This window comes from Rutidosis leptorrhynchoides, chromosome 8 (genome assembly GCF_046630445.1).
Source record: "Rutidosis leptorrhynchoides isolate AG116_Rl617_1_P2 chromosome 8, CSIRO_AGI_Rlap_v1, whole genome shotgun sequence".
Taxonomy (NCBI): domain Eukaryota; kingdom Viridiplantae; phylum Streptophyta; class Magnoliopsida; order Asterales; family Asteraceae; genus Rutidosis; species Rutidosis leptorrhynchoides.
The window spans coordinates 341,428,004-341,445,759 of NC_092340.1; positions in this window are offsets into that span (position 1 = coordinate 341,428,004).

Here is a 17,756-nt window from a genome sequence, read left to right on the forward strand (position 1 = left end):
GAATATGAGAGAAAAATCTAGATATTTATGTGTGTAAGAAATATCTAGATATTTATATGTATAAAAATATCTAGATATTTATATATATCCATGGAAATATCTAGTTTCTAGAAACTTCCATGAAGTAGTATAAATAAGGGTGATGATTTCATTTGTAGAGTGTGAAGTAAGTTGTGGAAGTTGTGAGAGTGAAATAAGAAGTGAGTTGTGAAGAAGAGAAGAAGAGTGTGAGTTAGAGAAAGTAGAGAAGAGAAAGCTTTCTAGGTCCTCTATAGTGGGTGTGTTGGGCTCGTCGAAGCTTCCAACAATTGGTATCAGAGCGGGTCATTCGGGACCATTTCTAGTGGAGGAAATCGGTAAACGTTGGACGTTTACATCGGCTTGTTTTCACCAAGGCCCTAAGGGAGATTCTGTCAGAGCACAGTTAGGAACTGTGAAAGCTCATCGGTCTGGGACCAAGCTTATTGGACGTTGGACGTCATGATGGCAGATCTTGCAAGTACGAGCAGTGGAATCAAGAGTCTCAATAACCACAACTATGGTTATTGGCGGACTTGTATAGAATCCTACCTACAAGGACAGGATTTATGGGAAATAGTTGCTAGCAGTGACACAACGCCTCCACCGAAAGAAAATGCCGAAGCCTTGAGAAAATGGAACATCAAGGCCGGGAAGGCTTTATTTATATTGAAGACTACAATCGAGGAGGATCTATTGGAGCACATCCGTGACGAGAAAACACCAAAGGCAGCTTGGGAAACTTTTGAAAAATTATTTTCAAAGAAGAATGAAGCACGCCTCCAGCTCTTGGAAAATGAGCTCGCGGGTATCTCACAAGGAAGTCTGTCTATTTCTCAGTACTTCACCAAGGTGAAATCAATTTGCCGTGAGATATCTCAACTTGCTCCTGAAGAGAAAGTGAGTGATGCAAGGATGAAGAGAATTATCATCCACGGCTTAAGATCAGAGTATAATGGATTTATAGCCGCTGTGAGAGGATGGCCTACTCAACCATCATTAATAGAGCTGGAGAATTTATTGGCTAATCAAGAGGCATTAGCCAAGCAGATGAATGAAGTAACCATAAAAGATGGAGAAGATGCACTCTTTACCAATAAAAAGAAAGCAACATCTCAAAGACAAGAGGCGATGAAAGAAAGTAAGACATATGGGTGGAAGGGTCACCCAAAATCAAAAGGCAACGCTTCAGGGGGAGCTCAACAAGGAAGAAGAGATCATCGCCAATAATACGGGAAAAATGATAAGAGAAAGAATGGTGAATGCTTCAATTGTGGCAAGAAGGGTCATTTTGCTCGAGAATGTAGATTCCCCAGAAGGCGAACTTTCGAAGGAAATGTGGCCGCCGCAAGAGATGAGAAGAAAGAGGTCACATTCGAAGCAACCATTAATGAGGAAACATGGGATGCAGAAGCAGGACTCTCCGTCGAAGCTGACATGGATGATCAAGCTCTTGCAGCAACCTTAAAGTCAAAAATAAACTACAAAGATGATTGGATCAATGATTCTGGGTGCTCAAATCATATGACCAATGATGAGACGAAGCTGCAAGAAATGGAGGATTACAAAGGAAAGAGAGTCGTGTTGACAGCCGACAATTCAAGGTTGTCTATTTCTCACATTGGAAAGACAATAATTCCAAATGAAGGCGACTCTTATAAGCTCCAACTTGAGAAGGTGTATCTTGTCCCTGGCCTAAAGAAGAATTTACTATCAGTACCACAATTGACAGCAGAAGGGAATTATGTGCTCTTTGGACCAGAAGATGTGTCCGTATTCAAGAGAGTGAAGGTGGTTGGCAATCCAATTATGCAAGGAAGAATAATAGAATCGGTCTATGTATTATCTGCTGAAACAGCTTATGTGGATAAGACTCGAAAAAATGAGACGGCTGATCTTTGGCATGAACGTCTTGGGCATGTGGGCTACAACAAGTTAAAGGAGATGATGGTAAAACGCATAGTAAATGGGCTTCCTCAAATTGATATCCGAACAGATACAATATGTGCTGGATGTCAATTTGGCAAAGCTCACCAATTGCCATTCAAGGAGTCAGCGCATCAGTCCAAGACACCACTAGAGCAAATACACTCAGATGTCTTCGGACCAGTGAAACAAACATCACTTGGAGGAATGAAGTATATGATGACATTCATTGATGACTTCTCAAGGTATGTGTGGGTTTACTTCATGAAGGAGAAGTCGGAGACTTTTCAGAAGTTTAAAGAGTTCAAGAAGAAGATAGAAAGTGAGCTCAATAATAAGATTAGGTGCTTACGCACAGATAATGGAGGAGAATATTTATCGACCGAGTTCAATATCTATCTTGAAAAGCACAAGATTAGAAGACAATTAACTTGCCCCAATACTCCACAGCAGAATGGAGTGGCGGAACGCAAGAATCGCCACCTTGCCGAAACTTGTCGAAGTATGCTTCATGGTAAGAATGTACCAGGTAGATTTTGGGCCGAATGTATGAGGACGGCTTCATACGTGATTAACAGACTCCCACAAACAAAGTTGGGATATATTTCACCATATGAAAGATTATGGAAGATCAAGCCAACCGTCAACCATCTCAAGGTTTTTGGATGTGTATGCTACGTCTTCGTACCAGATCATCTACGAAGCAAATTTGATAAGAAGGCAATCCGATGCATTTTTGTCGGTTATGATGAATCAAGAAAAGGATGGAGATGTTGTGATCCAAATACTGGAAAGTGTCATACTTCAAGAAATGTGGTATTTGATGAAGCTTCTTCATGGTGGTCACCACAAAAAATAGAGCTTCCAGAATCAAGTCCCAGAAGAAAGAAAAGAACGTGAAGAGCACGTATTGGATCCAACTAAAGAAGGAGATGGGTCGTACTCTAAGGAAACGAGTCCATGGAAAACTGGTGTGCATCAATCTGTATCCAAAGAGGTTCGTCCAAGCCAAATGGATGTCGAGGAGCATGTGCAAGAATTACGGAGATCAACAAGGCCGAGGCAACCTAATCCGAGGTATGCCAATGCTGCTCATGTGGATGAATCAATACCTATTGAGCCTTCCACTTATGAAGAAGAAGCACAAAGTCAAGAATGGCAGAAAGCGATGGAAGAAGAAATTAATGCTATAAAAGAAAACCAGACATGGAGTTTAGTTCCAAAGCCAAAAGATGTAAAACCAATATCTTGTAAATGGGTTTACAAGGTGAAGACTCAATCAGATGGCTCCATTGAAAGGTATAAAGCTCGACTTGTTGCTAGAGGTTTTTCTCAACAATATGGGCTGGATTATGAAGAAACGTTTAGTCCAGTGGCGAAGATCACAACAATTCGAGCTCTACTAGCTTTATCCGCCAGCAAATCTTGGAAGATGTGGCAGATGGATGTCAAGAACGCTTTCTTACATGGAGAACTTGACAAAGACATTTATATGGAGCAACCAAGAGGCTTTGAGAACAAGTCCCATCCTGACCATGTCTTCAAATTAAAGAAAGCACTATACGGCTTGAAGCAGGCTCCAAGAGCTTGGTACGGGAAGATTGGCGAGTTCTTGGTACAAAATGGTTTCACAGTTGCTCCTTCAGATTCTAGTTTATTTGTGAAACAAGATCAAGGAAAACTAGCCATAGTGCTAGTATATGTGGATGACTTAATCATCACGGGAGATCACTATGAGGAGATCCAAAGAACAAGGGAGAATCTGTCTATCAGATTTCATATGAAGGAGCTTGGAGAACTCAAACATTTTCTTGGACTCGAAATAGAGCAGAAAATAGAAGGATTATTTCTGGGACAACAGAAATATGCGCGAGATCTTTTACAAAAGTACGGAATGCTTAATTGCAAACCTATCTCAACTCCGATGGATCCGAATACAAAACTACGAGCAGATGAAGGAAAATGTCTTCAAGATGTTACCATGTATCGAAAGATGGTCGGAAGTCTTATTTATCTCACAATAAGCCGGCCAGATATATCTTATGCAGTTGGAGTGGTTAGTCGATACATGAGCAATCCGAAGAAGCCTCACCTTGATGTTGTACGATGCATCTTAAGGTATGTTAAAGGCACTATTAACTTTGGTATTTTATACAAGAAAACAAAAGAATGTCACGTGACTGGATATTGTGACGCCGATTACGCTGGAGATTATGATACACGACGGTCAACAACTGGATACATGTTTAGTCTTGGATCGGGAGTAATATCATGGTGCAGCAAGAGACAACCAACTGTATCCTTATCAAGCACTGAAGCAGAATATCGATCGGCGGCATCAGTAACACAAGAAATTATGTGGTTGAAGCAACTAATGGAAGATCTTCATCAATCACCAGATTATCAAGTAAAACTTTTCTGCGATAACCTATCAGCTATTCGTCTAGCAGAGAATCCAGTCTTTCATGCAAGAACAAAACATATAGAAGTGCACTATCATTATGTTCGCGAGAAGGTCCTTGAAGGGGAGATCAAGATGGTGCCAACAAAGACAGATGAACAAGTTGCAGATATATTCACCAAGAGCCTAAGTAAACCAAAGTTTACAAAATTCAGAGTAGCACTTGGAATGGTCTGCAAGACATCGTTGGAAGAAAATTTGCATTGAGGGGGAGTGTTAAAATACAATGCAAATTTAGAATAATATGGAATTAGTAAATGTATATGGGTAAAATATCTAGATATTAATATGTATAAGAAAATATCTAGATATTAGAATATGAGAGAAAAATCTAGATATTTATGTGTGTAAGAAATATCTAGATATTTATATGTATAAAAATATCTAGATATTTATATATATCCATGAAAATATCTAGTTTCTAGAAACTTTCATGGAGTAGTATAAATAAGGGTGAGGATTTCATTTGTAGAGTGTGAAGTAAGTTGTGGAAGTTGTGAGAGTGAAATAAGAAGTGAGTTGTGAAGAAGAGAAGAAGAGTGTGAGTTAGAGAAAGTAGAGAAGAGAAAGCTTTCTAGGTCCTCTATAGTGGGTGTGTTGGGCTCGTCGAAGCTTCCAACAAAGTATTGGGTCGGCCGCGTTGTTTCTTGTTAGGGTAGGCTGGGTAGCCGACCATGAAAAAATGAGAGGTAGTCGACCATGTGTACACAGTAGTCGATCGGGAACTCAATGAAGCTTGATCGACCACCTTGAAAAATGAGGTGGTCGACCAAGATATATGGTGGTCGACCAACACTTTAGTCTACCCAATGGTGTATATTGACAATTTTTTTAGAAAAAGTGTATTTTCTTTGAAATTTTATTTTAAAACAAATGTGTATTTTGGCCAATTCGCCGCTTAACTAAACGCAACCTTAATATAACAAACATCTTGTTACAAAAATATTGTTAAAGTTTTCACTATCTAGTTCTGTAATCAAGTATTAGTTTTGTAATCAAACTATTAGTATACCACATCACTTTTATACAAGTTTCATGCGTCTCACTGAAGCATCACCCGGTTAAGATGAGTCATTGTTATTGTTCTCGATTTCTTTGGCACTCGGCATTATCTCACGTGCAATATTTGTTTTCTTTTTAATGGATTACCTATATGATATGTTTTGTCCTCATGATTACAACATCTTGAGGTCTCATACGAAGTTGACTGTGTTCTATCGCATGTTCATATTTTTCAGATCTTAGTTAAATTTTGGGATTCACATGTTTAAATGTCTTCGGTGTCAGGTGTTTCGCCACTATTTTGTATGTAAGATTTCAGTGGGATTGACGGCGAACGTTTTGGGATTTCTTTAAGTTTTAGGTTGTTTTCCGATTTCGGTGGATTGTCTTACGTTCTTGCCAACAAATGCAAGTCGACAAATAAGTTCTTAGTAATTCTCTCAATATTTCAGTGTTTGTTCAATGTAGTCAGTGTCTTAATCATTAGGTTAAACAAAAATATTGTTGGATCTAGTCATTCGAACTTGCTATGGTTTCGATCGGTTTGTAACAATTAGATCGTTGAATTATTAAAATGGCTTTTCAGCAAAACAAATTGTGTTCGAAGTATAAAAGTTGTTTGCTCTAAAAAAAAAAAAAAAAATTTATAGGTAGGTTATAAAAAATGAAAATGGAAAACTCAAGTGACCCCTTGATATATTATCCAGAATTTAGTGAAATTTGTGAGTTAAATGATGGTCTTGAATGGCGAGGAAAAGCACATGGAAGAAATTATTATGGAAGTTGGACCACTCGCCTATAAAACAAACTTTGCTTCAGGCTTAAACTTTATATATATTGTAAATTGTAAATACAAAATAAAGTACGAGATTAAAAATATTTTAAGGTGTTGCTAGTTCAAAAGTTCATAATCCCATTTTATAATTTAATGATTTTTTTGGTACCTTTTCGACACCATTTATTGTAAAAGAATCAAATTCTATTAATTTCATACACCATACTCCAATTAAAACTACGTCAATCAAGAATATCCTTGAAAAGTTATTCCAAGACATAGTGACATATAACAAACTTGTTCTTTTTTCTTTTTACCATTATATGTATATGTATATGTATGTATATGTATGTACATGTACATCAGTATATGTATATATGTGTAATATTTGTAATTTTTTGGCACACATTCACTATTGATCTTTTTTTCTTTCTTAGAGATTGATGCATTCTTCTGGAGTGAATCCAATTTATCAGTTCCTCATGCTCCTGGGTCTCGAAAGTTCAATAACAAAGCTGATCATATGTTGTATATTTAGAGTTTCGAATTCGAATTTCTGAGAGTCGTGTAATCACTTTCAGATCAAAGTATTTCGATTGTACTATCGAAATCTTCAATCGGATAAAACTCAGAATTTTGAACAATGAATCTGTGTTTTTGTGTCTATGAATTTGAAAAACGTACCAGGAAATTAAATAACCAAAAACGGGGTTTATAACTGCCGAATGGCAGTTCAATCTATAACTGCCGAGGCAGTTTCATAACTGCTAAAAAAGGCTCAAAACCGGGCTTTTATTTTGGGTCAAACCTGGTCAAAATCGAATTTTAAGACATTTTTAATAAAGCGATGTTAGCCAGGGGCTCTGCCCCTTGAACCCCGCCAGGGGTTGCCACCCCTTGGACCCCGCTATCGGGGGCGCTGCCCCCGAACCCCCGTCATAATCAAGATAAGTTCAAACAAGTGTGCACTCCACACTTTCCCAAACTTGTTCGATATTTATCAAGATTATTTTGGTTAATAAATTAATTCCATTACACTTAAATCATATTGGTGACACAAATCAACAACATCATAAGCTTGCAAAGGAACGCATTGACCTAAAGTCTTCTTCGTAATATGATAACCTTCGAGAACTTACTTTGCTTTTGTGATGTTAGTTGTAGTATAACTTAATTATTATTTTAATATATGCAAATTCAACGAATTATGAGAGGCATATTGCAATACTCAAATAGTATAATTGGCCGATGTTATAATTTTGTTTCCCAATCATCTCATAAGTAAGTTAAAAATAAATATGTATTCACATGCAAATAAAAAATCAAGATTCAAGTTAGTTTATAGAGATTTATAGACGATAAAAAAGCAATATATGTGTTTATTTGCCTTTATGATTCAACGATCTATGTGTTCGTATTAAATATAAGAGGACATATAAAAAAGAAGGATATGCGATGCATATATGTTTTTAAAATCCAATAAATAAAAATAAAGTTTTTTTAATTTTCAGTTGTAACGTATTTTGAAGTAAGACAGAAAAACCAACCAACTAGCTAACAAACGTTAACAAGCTAGACAGCTAGCCCAAACACAAAAAACACAAAAATAAAAGAACACCTCTAACCGAGTTGCCAATCCATCATTAACTGATCCACCAATCTGGATGACTTGAAAAAAATGGAAATAAGTTTTAATCGAATAATTGAATAAATAACTTCAAAAAGTTGATCCACGACCTCGGAGCCTTTTTAAAAACTCGATTGAGGAGTTACGAGCATCAACAAGAAAGATATATGCCAAGATTTCTTTCCAACTATTGCTTCTAAAACCAATATGAATAAAACCAACCATCCTCTGCCACAACCTAAAAGAGTATGCACACTAAAAAAAAGTTGAGAATGAGAATCCATACTAGTCATACAAAGAGGGCACTTAAGAATCCGATTAGGATGTAATTCCCATGTTTTAAGTTTGTTTTGAATTTTAAGTCTCGCTCCCGTTAATAACCACATCACAAAAGCATGTATTGAGATGCATTGAGAAAACCACACTACCTCAAACCATTTAGTGTCTTAAATAATAATAACCGAACATTCATACACCTGTTGGTCAGCTCATACCCAACCCAATACATAGCTAGCATCATATAAATTAGGGAGGTTAATATTAGACTTTTTTGTGCCGTTGGTCCCTCCATTATACACCAAATAGTGAATAGCGTCCCTTTCGTTTTTTCTGCTTATAACATCCCTCCATTATCACATTTAAACATACCGTGTCCCTCCGTCAACTTTCCGTTAAAAAGTCTGTTAACCCTTATCATGTGACTTGCAAGTGAGGGTAAATTCGTCTTTTTACCTATCTTCTTCATGGTTGCTCAACTTGTTCTTCCCTAAAATTACAAACCCTAATTCTTTTTAAAAAAAAAATTACAAACCCTAATTCTTTTTAAAAAAATTACAAACCCTAATTCTTTTAAAAAAATTAAACTAAAAACTAAACCTAAATCAAGTTAAACTATTATATAGTTAAACTATTACATCTTTTTTTATTCGTAACTCTAATGTATTTCAAGTTTTCAACACATACCAACTAGCTCACCCCACCCAATTTGATACCTCCAATTTTATAGATACGTATCCATCAGTTACAGTAAAAAAAAAAAGGAGAAGAATTTTAACCAGCATGGTCTCTGCCCTTCATAAGTTAACGTGTATGTCCAATTTTTTTTTTCTGTACGTACTTCCATCCTCTCAGTTACCATAAATATCCAATTTAAATCCATTAATAACACGAATTGAGCACAGAGAAACCATCTACAACTTAAATCTAATCTTCGTGCATAATCATAATTGATTAACATGTACAGATTTATAGGGATTTGATCCGAGTTCATCGTTTAACCGAAAACTTTGAAGATTGAGCAGTTTTGGAAGATTCACTACATCACAGGATGAATTGAGCATAGATATGGAATCCTTATCACCTTTTTATATATGCTACGTGAATTATCAAAACGAATGGAGAAACATCAAATAATTCTCAGATTCAAAGTCAAAGCTTATGAATTTTGGTCAACAAATCAATTCGAGGATTATGTGTTGATTCAGGTTTAATTAATGTATGTCGAGTGTTAGTTGAAGCATTTGGAACGTTATTCATGTAGAAATTGTGTCCTGAAAACAACTAGAAATCGATTTTGATTTTAAAAGTTCATCTTCATGTTCATCATTGATTCATGGAATCTGAAAACATTTTTGTGACAACCCGGAAATTCTTGACCAAATTTAAACTTTATCTTTAAATGATTTAATGTTTTCGACACGATAAGCAAAGTCTGTAATGTTGAGTCACGAAAGTTTTGGAACTATATTCATGTAATCAATTATTCTTTGACTGTTCTCGAAGATTCACGAACAATATATATATATATATATATATATATATATATATATATATATATATATATATATATATATATATATATATATATATATATATATATATATATATATATAACTTAATGTGCATATATATATATATATATATATATATATATATATATATATATATATATATATATATATATATAGATTTCAAGTTATTTAGTAAATGATAGTAACATTCGATTATTGATTCGATTGATATTTAGATAAGTTAACTAAAACGTTTAAGATAAACCAGTAAAACACTAATTTGCTACAGTATTTTCGAATCGCTACAGTACCCGAAAAGCTACAGTGTTTTCGAAAATCACTATTTGCTACAGTAAAAAACTTTGCTACAGTAACTTTGCTACAGTTAAACACTATTTTAAAATGAAAATGTATATATGTATATGTATATACTACGAGACGATGATTTATAGAAGCAAATAACCAAAACACTTAATTGATTAAAGCTACACTTCGAGTGACATAGTTTATCAATGATTAAGTTTAATTTTTGATAAAGGTACACGTCGCGTAACTAAAAGTACTAGTTTTCTAAGCGTACGAAAATGCATTCGAGAAACCGAAATCGGGACATAAGTCGAGTAACAACGTACGAGTCAACGGACCAAAAATTACAAGTCAACTATGCACGTGAATATAATATAATATATAATTAATTATATAAATTAAATATATTATATTTATATTATAATAATATGTCGACAAGCTAGTGTACAAAACGATTGTGAGCTGGATCCCATAGCCATGCGATCGCATGGCCAAGGAGGCTAAACCCCATGCGATCGCATGGGGTACTGTTTCAAGTCAGGTACTATAAAAGCTCGATCTGGTTCCAGCTGAATCTATCTATCCCTCTTTCTCTAATATTACTCCGTATATTTATTTAATTTATTTTATTATTATTATTATTATTATTATTATTATTATTATTATTATTATTATTATTATTATTATTATTATTATTATTATTATTAAGATTAATATTATTATTAATCTTATTATTATTAGTAGTAGTATAATAATTATTAGTATTATAAATAAAATACTACGACGAGGTTATGTCCAAATGATTTCAAAATGGTTTTCGAGCAAGATAGAGCTAAGGAAACTATGGGTTATAACTATGGAGGTTATGAGTAATGTTCGTGGGTATTGTTCGCAAGTCAAACCTAGTGTTTATCATCTTCGTTGCGTCTACGTACTTTCCTGCAATATTGAATCACAATATTGATACGTGAGCATTCATATCTTATCTTTTATATATTAAAAGTGTATCCATGTCTAGTGCTCGAGTATATATGTTTACGCATGCTTGTATGCTAAATTTCGTCGTTAAACAGTTTATGATGAATCACGAATTAAATACATAAATTACTGATAAAAGGTATATGATATGCATGTTTTTGGAAAGCTGGCGAAAAATCAATAACTTTTCATTTACAAATCGCGTAATTTCGATGAACGAATTTAAAGATATGGTCAACTGAATTATTGTTGACATTAATTGAATTGCTTTTGAATCTGCAATTGATATTTAAACAACTTGTTTATAAGATTGATAAATTGGATTTTCAAATATTACTAATCGAGTAAATGAATTTCTATATAAGGCACGTCTCGTCTTGTTGAGCAATTGTCGAAATTGATTGTTTTATCATATTTTAAAGCCTTATAAAAACTATAGTTTAATTTTACAAGAATTGGGAAATTATGTGAAATGTTAGAATGTTTCGATTGCCATGATCATTCAACTATAGTATTGAGTCAGATTGACTTTTTGAAACGACTTTTGATAACTTTTGTATATCGGTCTCGAGAATTAGGATTGTGATACACTATAACCTGACCTAGCTTGATAGACATTTATTGACCAACATATGTTCTATAGGTTGAGATCTACGGTTATTTGGTATTCCGAGTTTCGGTCACATTTCGGTGAACGATTTTATGTGCTGCTAAGGTGAGTTTCATTTGCTCCCTTTTTAATTGCTTTTACAATCTATATTTTTGGGCTTAGAATACATGCACTTTATTTTAAATGCAATGGATACAAGTACATACTAAATTCTACACCGAGTTTGAACCGAAAATCCATTAGCTTTGGTAACTAGTAACTGCCAGTTATAAGAACTGGTGGGCGTGAGTAGTTATATATGGATCCATAGGGCTGACATCCCCGTCTGTTCCAGGTATAGAAACCCTAGTCTGAACTATAAAACAGACGTATGCTATTTAAGTTTAGTACACATTGGTTTGCGTGTATTGTACATGTTGGTTGCATGTATGTTAAAATAGGGGTACTTATTATATAGACGTTAAAGTTTAGTTACCAGGGTGCTCAATCTTGTAGAATATTTTGATAAACGTTTCTGGATGAAACAACTGAAATCTTGTGATCCACCTTTATATACAGATTATACGAAACATTAAAATTATGAACTCACCAACCTTTATGTTGACACTTGTTAGCATGTTTATTCTCAGGTTCCCTAGAAGTCTTCCGCTGTTTGCTTATATGTTATACAAGATATGTGCATGGAGTCATACATGCTTTATTCGAGAAAACGTTGCATTCACAAATCATCACCATCTATCTTATTTTGACTGCATTGTCAACAGAAGTATTATTATAAACTATTATATTACGGTGATTGTCTATATGTAGAAATCATCAGATGTCGAAAACCTTTTATTTAAATATTCATTTATGGTGTGCCTTTTCAAAAGAATGCAATGTTTACAAAACGTATCATATAGAGGTCAAATACCTCGCAATGAAATCGATGAATGACGTGTTCGTCCAAGTGGATTTGGAGCGATCGTCACAGTTTTGGACTCTTATTATTCATAAGATTTGTTAGTCGCTGCATATGGAACATATTTTGATCAGTTTGCAGGTCAAAATTGAAATATATATTCATTAAAAGAATTAGGTTTGTAATTTTAGGGAAGAACAAGTTGAGCAACCATGAAGAAGATGGGTAAAAAGATGATTTTATCCTCACATGCAATGCATATGTCATGATTTAACTGACATTTCTAAAGGAAACTTGACGGAGGGACACGGTATGTTTAAATGTGATAATGGAGGGATATCAAGCCCTATGGATCCATATACAACTATTCGCGCCCACCATTTCTTATAACCGGCAGTTACTAGTTACCAAAGCTAAGGGATTTTCGGTTCAAACTCAGTGTAGAATTTAGTATGTACTTGTATCCGTTGCGTTTAAAATAAAGTGCATTTATTCTCAGCTCAAAAATATAGATTGCAAAAGCAATAAAAAAGAGAGCATATGAAACTCACCTTAGCAGCACATAAGGTCATTCACTGAAATGTGACCGAAACTCGGAATGCAAAATTAATCGTAGATCTCAACCTAGAGAACATATGTTGGTCAATACATGTCTAATAAGCTAGGTTGGGTCATAGTGTATCACAATCCTAATGCTCGAAAATGTTAACAAAAGTCATATCAAAAGTCAACCTGACCCAATATGATCTTTAAATCTATACATGTTTATTAACATAATACTCCGTATAAGTCTTGGTAATTGAACGAATTTATAGTTTATTAAGCTTAAAGTATTATTTATTTCAGGATCTATATTATATTTGAATTATCATGGCAATCAAACATATTTTTATTATTTCACATAGTTTTTCAATACTTGTAAAATCAGATTATAGTGTTTATAAAGCTTTTAAAACAAGATAAGACAGTCAACTTTGACAATTGTTCAACAAGACGAGACGTGCCTTATATAGAAATTCATTTACTCGATTAGTAATATTTAAAAATCCAATTTATCAATCTCATAAACAAGTTGTTTAAATATTAATTGCATATTCAAAAGCAATTCAGGAAACGGCATATTATATGTGTGTAGTAAGTTCACGAATCATAAAATGCGTTTTACGAACTTGAAACTTCAATGGTGAACTTTTAACGATCATTCGACGAGGATTTGGTCATTTTAAATGATGTAATTGTTTGATGATATGTGATTAGTTGTATTTCTCGTCAAAATACATTTCCAACGATATAAGATACGTGTTTTGAATGTTTTCGGTTCATAATTTGTGTCTGAAAATGTTTTGGTTCGAGACTTGTCAAATTGCAGCAGCAGAAATCTGTAATACATTTGGACGCCGTCCCAATCTCTTGGACGCCGTCCAAGCCTTCACTGCTGGACGCCGTCCAGCCATTCTGGACGCCGTCCAGATGATCTATCAGGGGCTGTCCAAAATTGTCATTTTTCATTTAATTCTAACTATGCTACGCACCTCCGATTAACATGAAACTTGGCCAACATGCTCACATATGATTATATAACTTATAAAAATTGTCAGATACCCGACCCGACCCGTTGACTTTGACTTTGACCAAGTTTGACTTTTAGTCAAACTTAACCAAAAACTTATGCAATCGTTCTAATCATCTTTTATACTTGATTCTTGCATGAAACTTGACAACTTGATTCACATGCTATATAATCGAGTCGTAACAAGCCATAGGACTAATTGAACACATTTCGCCCGACCTTGTGTCGTAACCGGTTAATTGATACACTTACTTGTTTAGGTCAAGGCTAAACAACTTTCATGCACACGTTTACTTTGTGAAGTACAATTATACTCGTGCACTCGAGGTGAGATCATAGTCCCATCTTTTCAACAACTTTTATACTTTTAAATCATGGGATGAGAAACATATACAGTTTTATACTACATACTTTTATGCTTTGAACACAAGTACGAAAACAAACATTCCACAGCGAGTTAGAACAAAAAGCCTCAATTCAATTATCATTAGTTACACTTGCAGGGTGTAAGCGAGAACTTATATTATGTGATCACATGGACTTAACGAGCCTCATTCGGATGGTTCGCTACCGTTAGTGGATGAAATATATTTTCGGGTTTAGTGTATGTTCTAACACTACGTAACAGGGTACAAAACAGTTAAGTCTTGATGATTGGGTGCTCGCGAACGTACTTTGGAATGCAAACGATTTGGATAATCAACGTTATGGAAATATAAAATCTTGTGGTTCAAAAACAACATTTACAAATACACCTATGATTTCACAAACGTTTTCGTTGACAGTTTTCTATATGTTTCTCAGGTTCATGAATGGCTATTTGATACATGCTTCCGCGTACACTCATTACTTGCTTGGGGTCAAGCATACATGCATACTGTGACAACCCGAAATTTTTTGACCAAATTTAAACTTTATCTTTAAATGATTTAATGTTTTCGACACGATAAGTAAAGTCCGTAATGTTGAGTCACGAAAGTTTTGGAACTATATTCATGTAATCAATTATTTTTTGACTGTTCTCGACGATTCACGAACAATATATATATAACTTGATGTGCATATATATATATATATGATTTCAAGTTATTTAGTAAACGATAGTAACATTTGATTATTGATTCGATTGATATTTAGATAAGTTAACTAAAACGTTTAAGATGAACAAGTAAAACACTAATTTGCTACAGTATTTTTGAATTGCTACAGTACCTGAAAAGCTACAATGTTTTCGAAAAACACTATTTGCTACAGTTAAATACTATTTCAAAATAAAAATGTATATATATATATATTACAATGTGATAAAATAAAATATTAACTTAATCTTAAAACGATTTGATTTAAAATAATATTATTAAATATATATTAATAAATAACGAGACGTTGATTTATAGAAGCAAATGACCACAACACTCAAATGTAAAGATTACACTTTAAGTAATATAGTCTATCGGTGATTGGGTCGAATTATTAATAAAGGTACACGTCGCATAACGTAACGTGCTATTTTTCTAAGCGTACGAAGTAACTTTCGAAAAAATGGAACCGGGACATAAGTCAAGTGACGACGTACGACTTATCGGAGTAAAAGTTACAAGTCCACTATGCACGAGAATATAATATAATATATAATTAATTTATATATATTATATATATTATATATAAATATAATAACATGTCGACGAGAATAAGTTAAACGAATGTGTGCTGTCAAACCATCCCATGCGATCGCATGGGATATGGCTAGGAAAGCCATGCGATCGCATGGCACCTTTGGGCTGGCCACATCTATAAAACGTGATCGAATTCATTCAGTGTGCACACCTTCTTCTTCTGTATTATTTCCTCCGTATAAATATAAATATTATTATTATTATTATTATTATTATTATTATTAAGATTAATATTATTATTAATCTTATTATTATTAGTAGTATTAGTATTATTACATAAAATACTACGACGAGGTCATGAGCGGGTCACTTTCGAAATGGGTTTTAGAGCGGGATAGAGCTAAGGAAACTATGGGTTATAGCTATGGAGGTTATGGGTAATGTTCATGAGTATTATTCGCAAGTCAAACCTAGTGTTTATCATCTCTGTTGCATCCACGTACTATCCTACAATATTGAATCACAAAATTGATACGTAAGCATTTATATTTTATCTTTTATAAATTAATAGTGTATCCATGACTAGTGCTTGAGTATATATGTTTATGCATGCTTGTATGCTTTAATTTTGTCGTTATATAGTTTATGATGAATCACGGATTTGATACATATGTTATTGCTAAAAGGTATATGATATGCATGTTGTTGAAAAGCTGTCGAAAAATTAATAACTTTTCATTTAGAAATCGTGTGTTTTCGAGGAACGGATTAAAAGTTATTAATTTTATCCTCACATGCAATGCATATGTCATGATTTAACTGACATTTCTAAAGGAAACTTGACGGAGGGACACGGTATGTTTAAATGTGATAATGGAGGGATGCTGTAAGCAGAAAAAAATGAAAGGGGCGTTGTTCACTATTTGGTGTAAAATGGAGGGACCAACTGTAGTGACCCGAACTTTTCCATGTTTATATATATTAAATTAAATTGATATTTACATAATTAAGTGTTTTCAACATGTTAAGCAATCAAACTTGTTAAGACTTGATTAATTGAAATAGGTTTCATATAGACAATTGACCACCCAAGTTGACCGGTGATTCACGAACGTTAAAACTTGTAAAAACTATACGATGACATATATATGGTTATATATATAGTTAACATGATTTTATTATAAGTATGTATCTCATTAGGTATTTTAACAATGAGTTATATACATAAAAATGAGACTATTAATTTAAGAAACTCGAAAACGATATATATAACGATTATCGTTATAACAACGTCTTACTAGGTACATATGAATCATATTAAGATATTGATATACTTGGTTAATTATGTTAAATGATAAGTAAATATATTATTAAGTGTATTAACAATGAAATACATATGTAAAAATAAGACTACTAACTTAACGATTTCGAAACGAGACATATATGTAACGATTATCGTTGTAACGACATTTAACTGTATATACATCATACTAAGATATATTATATATTATAATATCATGATAATATAACAATTTAACATCTCATTTGTTATAATAAACAATGGGTTAACAACATTCAACAAGATCGTTAACCTAAAGGCTTCAAAACAACATTTACATGTAACGACTAACGATGACTTAACGACTCAGTTAAAATGTATATACATGTAGTGTTTTAATATGCATTTCATAAACTTTTGAAAGACTTCAAGACACTTATCAAAATACTTCTACTTAACAAAAATGCTTACAATTACATCCTCGTTCAGTTTCATCAACAATTCTACTCGTATGCACCCGTATTCGTACTCGTACAATACACAGCTTTTAGATGTATGTACTATTGGTATATACACTCTAATGATCAGCTCTTAGCAGCCCATGTGAGTCACCTAATACATGTGGGAACCATCATTTGGCAACTAGCTTGAAATATCTCATAAAATTACAAAAATATGAGTAATCATTCATGACTTATTTACATGAAAACAAAATTACATATCCTTTATATCTAATCCATACACCAACGACCAAAAACACCTACAAACACTTTCATTCTTCAATTTTCTTCATCTAATTGATCTCTCTCAAGTTCTATCTTCAAGTTCTATCTTCAAGTTCTAAGTGTTCTTCATAAATTCCAAAAGTTCTAGTTTCATAAAATCAAGAATACTTCC